The following is a 9,763-nucleotide window of genomic DNA, read 5'->3' as shown; positions in this document are numbered from 1 at the left end:
CTGCGACTTACGCGTGCTCTTTTTTTGCACAACTCTAAACGGTCTAATGAGGACAGGGAAATGAATGAAATGAATTGACTGTTTTAATGTTGATTCAACTAGGTACAGTGGTCGGAATAAACATTTTGAACTCCAATAAGTAAAGTCTATGTGATACACCTGTAAACTGTGTCAATTGTCAATAAGGGCACACAGGAAACATGTTTCGACTTATATCCTTATATAATTGAATTCATCTGTCCGTTATTCGTGATTCGAAGTTGCCTGCCTATTGGTGCTGGCAGCAACAAGTGCAAAAACATAAAGCAGATTTCCGAGTAGGCGCATGCGGTGCTTTGAAATGAAGATGGATACCTCAAATTAATTCCTCACCATGACAACCATTCTTGCACCGCTTTTAATATAGTCATGTTTGTAGACGACACATGTAGAAAAAATCAGTCCCGCGTTGTATGTAAAATTAGAAACCCCCATTTTATCACCACCATTTTCACTAAATTTTAAAAGGCCAAGTTAAATGTATTCATTGGTTCAAAGCTAAGGCGGATTGATTACGATTGCAACTCGGAACTGAACATGCAGGAGTCAGACGACACGTTCATTCCGATTGCAACACGGAAATGAACATGCAGGAATCAGACGACACGTTCATTACGATTGCAACTCGGAACTGAACATGCAGGAGTCAGACGACACGTTCATTACGATTGCAACTCGGAACTGAACATGCAGGAGTCAGACGAAACTTTCATTACGATTGCAACTCGAAACTGAACATGCAGGAATCAGACGACACGTTCATTACGATTGCAACTCGAAACTAAACATGCAGGAATCAGACGACGCGTTCATTACGATTGCAACTCGTAACTGAACATGCAGGAATCAGACGACACGTTCATTGCAACTCGGAACTGAACATGCAGGAATCAGACGACACGTTCAATAGCAGTGCATCAGGTAGTGCATTTAATCTTTAACTCCACCTTTACTCTCTGTAAAAGATTTAAAAGGCAGAACTTTGCACGTGCTGACTGTCAACACATTTTTAAATTTTACATCCCAAGTGGACCCTAAATACAATTTAATAAAAAAGTTTAATTTGCATTTAATATAGTATAATGATTTATTGTAATATATTATATAAAGTATTAAGAAAGAGTATGTTGTATGTCTTTGGGCGTCTTTGTGTGTCTTTATGCGTATTTGTGCGTCTTAGCAGCATTAAGTAGAACCGAGATTTATGTGTTAAAATTTGCAGTATGTAATCATAATGTGTTCATCAGGTGTACTCTGAAGCATACTTGTTTCAACGGCCGTGTTTTAGACAGCTTATGCCATTAACTATACAATTGGTTTAAAAAAGAAATACTTTGTATGGTTTGTACTTTTCGGCGTTGCAATCCAAAAACATATTTAACTAGAAGTTCTTAGATATTAGACGAATTGAGATTTTTTTTGGGATCAGAGAATGCAAACAATTATGAAACGCATACTTATAACTACCGCAATCGACGGAACAATAATAGTAACACACTTTTGATTTAAATTAGAGGTTTAAATATGGTAATAGCTTCCATATTAAGTATATAACTTAACATGGCTGTCATAAACCTTTTTAATTGCAGGTTATGCTCAATTTTTTTTCATTTACAACATAAAATAAATATTTAGTTTAATCAACGTAAGAATAGATTTGAAAATATGGAACGTCATTTTATATAAAACTATTGAAGTTGTTTACAACCAACACTGTTTGAAAGTCTGTTTTGAAATACCACAAAATAACCATGTGTTTTTGTTACAGCACGTCACTAAAACGATAAAACATATTAACCACTAAGTTCGCGTAAATGCTCAAAGTGCAATATACTTGTGAGAGCGGGATTTAGCAACGTAAATCCGGGAGTTATGAATTTTTTAAACGAACATGGATTGTTATGCGACTGTTAATATACGAAGGTTAAGATAACAGTAGAGAACTCACGATGTCGATTAAAGTGTTAGTGCTTCTGATTGCCTTGATTAGTCTTTACGCAAGTAAGCTTACCTTATCGGCATTTATACTGTTGTTCCAATAATCTGATTTTAAACATTTTTGAACATAGTTTATGTGCAACATTTTTCACTTCAGTTTAATCTTGTCTTGATTTGTGATTAAATATGTTTAATTCTCTAGTCTTACTTACATATGAGTCGCGTTCTGAGAAAACTGGTATAAATGCATGTGCGTTAAGTGTCGTCCCAGATGAGCCTTAGCAGTCAGAGACGACACTTTACGCCTAAATTGGATTTTTGCTAAGAAGAGACTTCATTTAAACGAAAAATGTCATAAAAGCGGAAAGTGTCGTCCCTGATTAGACTGTACGGATTGTACAAGCTAATCTGGGACGACACTTTACGCACATGCATTATGCCCAGTTTTCTCAGAACACGACTCATTTGTATGCGTACGAGTAGTTCTGGCTACCATAACTTTAAATGTCGCTTTTTATGATTTTTTTTACTGGCGCGACTTTACAGGTATGTCAATACTATATAAACTGTACGCTGAAGTTTCTTTAGCTAACATACGAGCAAACATGTGCGGTTTTAAATCGCAAATGTATGCTCTGAAATTGGAAGTGTTCGTGTATTATGTTAACGTTGTGTGAATATTTTGTTTCAATGTTACATCAACTCAAATTGCTGTATATAGAATTGTTTAAAAAAGAATATAAGAACAAAAATGCCTATAGATAATATTATGGAAAGATTATATGCTTTGATATGTAAGGTTATATCTAAACATATACTGTTTAATAAATATACAAAAAATTAATTCATTACGTAAAATGTGGTCACGTTATAAATCGGTATTGCAAATGAAATTTAAGTAATAATAAAGCAACTGATGCGGATTTAAACAAAACTTCTGTCATCTGTGGTGTATGTAGTGTGCCGCTTTGAGTTAATCATGCTCACGTTCGTCATGTTTACCATTTTGACTTATCACAGTATATACTCATTTATTGCAAATTGGCTAGCAGTCCAGTGCAGTTTAAAGTAACGCTATCTATGTTGATTGATAATACGGCCACCCTCCCCACTCCAAACAATGAATAAGTGAAATAAAGTAAATTGTTCGCTGCTGTTTGCTTAATGACTTTTTAAATTTTGCACTGCGTGTTATGTTATTTATTATCTAAACTACTACATGTAGGTGCGTCCATCCTAGTAAAAGGCATTCATGTAATCTTCACATAATCTAATATTGTCAGTTGCAAATAGTTCAAACATAGCTAACGGCATCAATTCGTTCGCTTTAGCTGAAGTAAATAGCGAGTATAACATATAATTTGCTAGAGATATTCAAAGTAATATTGTAAGAACTGACCTTTTTTCAGGCTCTTGCTCAGCGATAAAATGCTACACGTGCCTCAGTCTCACAGAAAAAAGCTGTTTAGATGATGTTTAGGTGTTTGACAAAGGTAAACATAACGTAACTGACGGCTGCGCCCAATGTGGGAAGCAAAAAGGAACTGTCAACAATAATGGTAAGAAAAGGTCATTTCAAATAAAAGTATTTTTTTATGTTTATGAGCAATGTCCTATAGTGATATATATTCATGTACTCTAATCAAACTCTATGTGTGCTTCATTATATTATATTATTATATAACATTCACCGTAAGTTCGTTGATGAGCGTTTTGTGTAGGTTGTTACAGTCTGTTTTTTTTCTTTATGGTTTGACGATAAATATTAAATCAACTATTGTTAATTCATCCTTAGGTATGATATATTGCTGTATGCTGACGTGCAACATCCGCGGCGGACACTTGGTTACGTTTCTCTCAACGGTTAACCCATTTATGCCTAGTGGACTCTCTCATCCTTCTAAATTGGATCAATTCATTTCCAAAATTAGGGATGGCTAGTATATTCATTTTTTTTAAATATTTCTTACAGAAATTCCTTTAAGCAAACAGCGCAGACCCTAATGAGACGCCGCATCATGCATTTCTACACACTAGGCTTAAATGGGTTAAGTCAGCACTGCCAAAATTATTGATTACTGGCTATTGTTAGCACAGAGAAACTACAGTTGCAACGGCATAAGATAAAATTTCTCTAAATACGAGATCTTTTGTTTATGCCAAATAATCCCAGAATTTGACGTACCAAAGCTGACTCCGACCACACTCGGATCAATGTATGTCTCCGCAAATAAGCCATACATGCGAAGTATTGGGTGTTTAAATTATGATACGTTTAAGCCACAAACCTCACCTTAGTTTCAGTTAATATTAAAACGTGTTAAGTAAATCAACATGCATCGGTTCACAAAGCGTAGACACTGAGTTATGAACGCATGACCAACGTATTCATATACTCGAATAGTTATTATCAATACAAGTTTCACACTGAATTGTTTTAACAGCGCATTTTGTTAAATACTTGCGCTTTGAAGAACTTAGTATAAGCAATTATTGACTTTTTATGATCAATGTATTTTGTAAATTTTCAATATGGATTATGAAGAAAATATTCACTTTGTTCCTAATTTGTTCTCAAATCAGGTCATGCTTAAAGATGTTCAATGTAGTTAATACGTAATAACGAAACGGCAACGCCCTTATATACATTATTGTGTATAACTGTTTATAATTATTATGTCGTATGCTAGAATATAGCATATATTGTTTTAAAGAAATGCGGACACGATGACCATGTTCGCTTGAAATCGAAACCAAATTGTTCTGGAAACAAGGATAACAATTTATGTGCGAAAGTTGTGCGCATTAGTTTTGTGCCTGTAAGTACATGAAACCAATATGTGTTGCATGTTACGCACACATTATTTGTTTTATATTTTCATAAGTCGTGGTACGTGCTTGCCTTCCACATGTTGTCGGCGGTAACGAGTGCACAAAGATAAAACAGGATAGCGCGGAAGGACTTAACTGTTTCTGCAGTACAGATGGATGCAATGCGGCCTCTTCCATGTACGTCACAATAGCAACCATGTTAGCGCCACTTTTGATGTTTGCTCATTTTTATAGATGGTAAAATCCATTGAGTGGCAACGGAGACAAACTGTTAATAATGTGGACATTTAGTGACACTATTGGCCACGGGACATCGATCAAAACAAATCATGCTATGACATCATCATGACACGTGATGGATAAATCTTTTTGTGTTGCGAATGATTGCAATTATCGTGATTCTTCATGTGTGTCCATTGATTACTATTAATATCTATTTATATTTTAAACACAAGATGATAAAGTGAGATTCATTTTACATTTCAAATAAAATACATACTCTGTAATATAATAATCGGTCAAGGTGATATTCTGTAAAATGTTAATTAAAACAAGCTATTCTCTGTAATATAGTTATCAAAGCGAGTGTTACTCTGTAATATATCAACCGACCTAAGTGATATTATTTGATATATTGCTCAACGCAAGACTAGTGATACAATCTTATACATTAATTAACCAGATACATACTCTGTAATATATTAACCAAACCAAGTGGTACTCCGTAATATAGTAATATTCACAAGCTATACTATGTGAAATAGCAATCAACGCAAGTGTTACTCTGTAATATATTAATCAACCTTAGTGATACTCTGTAATTCATTACTTAACCCAAGTGATATTCTGTTATTCATTAATAAATCCAAGTGATATTATGTAATTCTTTATTTAACCCAAGTGATACTTTGTAACATATTAATCAACCTAAGTGATACTCTGTAACTCATGTATTAACCCAAGTGATATTATGTAATTCATTAACAAACCCAAGTGATACTCTGCAATAAATTAGTCGATCCAAGTGATACTCTGCAATATATTAGTAAATCCAAGTGATACTCTGTGATCTATACATTGACGCAAGTAATACTCCGTAATATATTTAAGAACCTAAGAGATACTCGGTAGTATATTAATCAACCCATATGATACTGTGTAATACATTAATAAACCCAGGTGATACCTCGGTTATATATTAATAAACGCATGTGATCATCTGTAGCATATGAATCAATTCAGGTGATATTCTGCAATATATTGATCAAACCAAGTGGAACTCCGTAATATATTAATCATCTAAAAGTATACTATATAATATATAAATCACAGCAAGTGTTACTCTGTAATATATTAACCAACCTATGTAATACTATGTTATTTATTAATACATCCAAACGATTATCTGTAATACAATAATATACTAAGGTGATACTCGGTAATATGTTACTTAAAAGGGATTCTTATGGGACTAAAGTAAAAATTACACAACACAAAGAAACGCATCCAAACGAAAACACTATCGAGCGTGCAAAGGATACTTATTTGTGCATCTCGATTTATTCCGGAACAGATGCATCAACAACTATCGAGTATACAGTTACTTCAGTCCATTATTATTTTACTGGTTTTATTGTGGATTTGGGTTGGCCAATGTTTATATGAAAGAATATCTTCGATTTGTGTTAAGAAAACGACTTGAATAAAATTAGTAATTAAACAACGAGACTTTAATTTCAGATAAATGGATGTCGACACTGTTAAAACAAGATCGAAAAATGACGACTGTCTGAATCAGACGATTAAAAGTACAAAGAATGGAGTACGAAAAAACCTTCTTTTAAACTTGCTTAATTTACTTGTTGTCTTCATCATTTAAATAGGGGCGTCAACGGATGCCATAATGCGTATGCCGATATTCGCATGTGATATGTGTATATTCGTAAGTGATGTCAAGATATTTGAACGTGACATCCAAATATTCGTATATGAAATCCGGATATTCGTATATGAAATCCTAATAATACTAGGATATCTATATACATTGGCATTCGAGTTCTTAACTGAGCAATCGGTTCACCCCGCCTATGTTTCATCAACAAATGTCTATCAATACCGACAAATTGCATATAATTTTTGAAATACAGACATACAGCATACATGTGCTTTCCGCTTATATATCTGGAATCGCTTTTGAAATGTTAGTAGGAATCTTATTCCTAACTTATTAACTTACTGGGCTCACGTAATTTGGGACGAATTTTGTATTATAGCTGCAATTTCCAGCTATTTCGTTGTTACTGAAAGTTTTTAATTATGTGGTCTTGGGTGGAAGCCGTAGTACCCGAAGGAAACCCAACCGGTCCGATATGGGTAGCACCAACCAAACTCACATTCTGCCAGGAACGCCAAGTGAACCCGGGTCGCCATGGCGAAGAGCGAGTGTTCCAATTACTGCTCTAGCCGGATAACCATTTCTTCAACTAATCAGTTTAATACATAGTATAACCTTCAACGTTCACAACTAATATAATGCCCATAATCTTCGGCTAAACGTCTTCATTTATACACTGTTACAACATCCCATCCTTTGCTTGGCGTATATTTGTTGCGGTGTGTTGCGAGAGCTTGCAATTGCATCTTCTATTGTGCGCGCGTTAACTGAAAAAGTCCGTAATGTTTTAAGTTGCACAACCGGTAACGGCTCCGTTAACAGTATGGTGGAAACAGTTACAATTTGAAAACAAGATGTGTTTGTGAAACACTATGTACCCCACACATATTTGACATCATGACCTTGAAGGATGGCCTTGACCTGTCACCACTCAAAATGTGTAGCTCCATGAATGCAAGCCAAATATAAAGCTGCTATCTTCAATATTTCAAAAGGTATGGCAAATGTTGAAATTTGACGCAAATAAACAAACAAACAAACAGACAGGGTAAAAACAATATGCCCCCCCCCCAGAATAGACTGGGTGATATTAAAATGATAACAAAAAATCATCACACTCCTTCATTTAGTTATTGGCCCAGACAATTTGGTAGATTTATAAACATGTAACGCCCCGTGATTTGTTATCAATCGTATGGGAGTGAAACAATTTTCACGTATGTTTTGAAAACGTGCCAACTATCGTGTCATTGAGCTGTACACGATTTTGAAATATCTTCATCGTGGTACGCTTCAAGTGGTTTGCTAACACCTTTGCTGAAATCCGTCTTCGTTTCAAAATAAATAACAACAAAACGACAAAAACAGCAACAATAACAACAGTGGTCAGGGGTTGGTTGTAAAACTAATTTGGAAAAAAATCAGGTCATAAACCACTATTTGAATTTTGAAATAAGTTCACACAAATGTTTCTAAAATGCTTATCAATTTTAAAGTTGTCCAAATCTGTAATTTGTTTAAAATACATAGTCGCAAGAAGGCCTATTATATTTTTTTTTGTTCGGGGCCTACAATGAATTTATTTGTGAAATAAGCGTTACCCGTGTTTTTATTGGCTTATTAATAGGCCTGGTAATATTTTGTTAGTAAGATAACCATGCATATATTGAACAAATTCAATTTTCAATTAAAAAGCACATTCTTGTCGCCATGTTGCTTGTATAACGCGCAGAATGACAAAACTAAGCATCTTAACTTCCGCAGAATTTTTGTTTGCAGCTTTTGTTTTGTAATTGTCACGAATATTGCACATATGTATATAAAGGTGATTTAAACAATATTATGTTTTGCATAACTATTCATTTAAACGTATATTGAGTATTTTTTAAATAAATGCACAGAACGAAACTCAAAACATGGCCTTACGCAAGTTTACCTTACATTTTTATAAAAGAATACATCATTAAAGTCGGATATTTATGACCGTAAAAAAGGATAGGTAATTTTATATGTTTAATGATGGGGATCTTTGTTATATGCCTTCAACCAATCGGGTTTTGCTATTGGAATGTTTTAGTTTGACATAATCGTTATGCAAAAAAGGTCCAGACACAATTCCGGAACACATATTTATTGAAATCCAATATCTTGTTTATTATCGTGAAACATGCTCCTTGCTTCTTTCATATTTAGATTTTCGATCTATATTTGAAATTATTGCAAACGTGAAAATACGATAAATGCTCCGTGCAGTGGAATCGGAACTGTGTTTTTTTTGGGATAAAATATGCAGCAAAACGTATCATTTCTTAAACTGTGAAAAGGATGCTATAAAAAAGGAAACGCTTATGAATTTGCACTTATTTTAGGGCATTTTAACATTTTATTCTCGCAATATTCGAAAAAACCAAGCCGTACTACGACAAAACAAATAACGGGACAATTTTTATATATTTTTACATAAAAAACAACGACTGCGACACATAAATATGCGAGTAAAATTTTAAGTATAAACCAAAAAGATATAACATTCCATATATAATGTACTCACATTCATAAAACCTAAAATTATCTCGCATCATTCAATCGAACACCATAGCGTGCTTACTAGAAATGATAAGGTATTTGACATAAACATTCATATGAATCACTGACTACTATTAATCTGTATTTTCACCTTTTTAAAAGGTTCAAATATATAATCGAATATATGTTCCAGCTGTGATTTAAATGTGTTTAAAACGATTTTGTGTTGCGGGGGGAGGGGGGGGGGGGTGTTAAAATTGATCGAAACGATTGCAACTGCCTCATCATTGATGTTTGATAAATGTATTGATTAATTAAGAAAATATACAAAAACAACGTTTAATACAAAATAGTTTCTTTCTGTTTTTATTTTACGGAATAAATGTGAATCAACAATTGTTATAAGACGAAACTCTTGATGGTCCCGTCTTAACATATTTTATTAATGACTTTTGTTCTTATTTAAGGAACACAAATGGACCACCATCCATCTTCAGACGCCTTTTGTAATGCCCTTTTCAGTGTACAGACTTA

At 33.9% G+C, this 9,763-nt stretch overlaps 1 long non-coding RNA gene across 1 annotated transcript; it reads left to right on the top strand.

Annotated features, from left to right (window-relative positions):
* The first annotated feature begins 1,927 nt into the window (after positions 1-1,927).
* On the top strand, positions 1,928-5,686 carry LOC127846995 (uncharacterized). Its single transcript, XR_008033774.1, has 3 exons — positions 1,928-2,040; positions 3,387-3,536; positions 4,863-5,686. It is a non-coding gene; the product is annotated as an uncharacterized LOC127846995 (long non-coding RNA).
* Positions 5,687-9,763: the final 4,077 nt, after the last annotated feature.

The sequence above is a fragment of the Dreissena polymorpha genome, chromosome 10, assembly GCF_020536995.1.
Source record: "Dreissena polymorpha isolate Duluth1 chromosome 10, UMN_Dpol_1.0, whole genome shotgun sequence".
In the NCBI taxonomy this organism is placed as follows: Eukaryota; Metazoa; Mollusca; class Bivalvia; order Myida; family Dreissenidae; genus Dreissena; species Dreissena polymorpha.
This window is presented reverse-complemented; position numbering and strand designations above follow the sequence as displayed.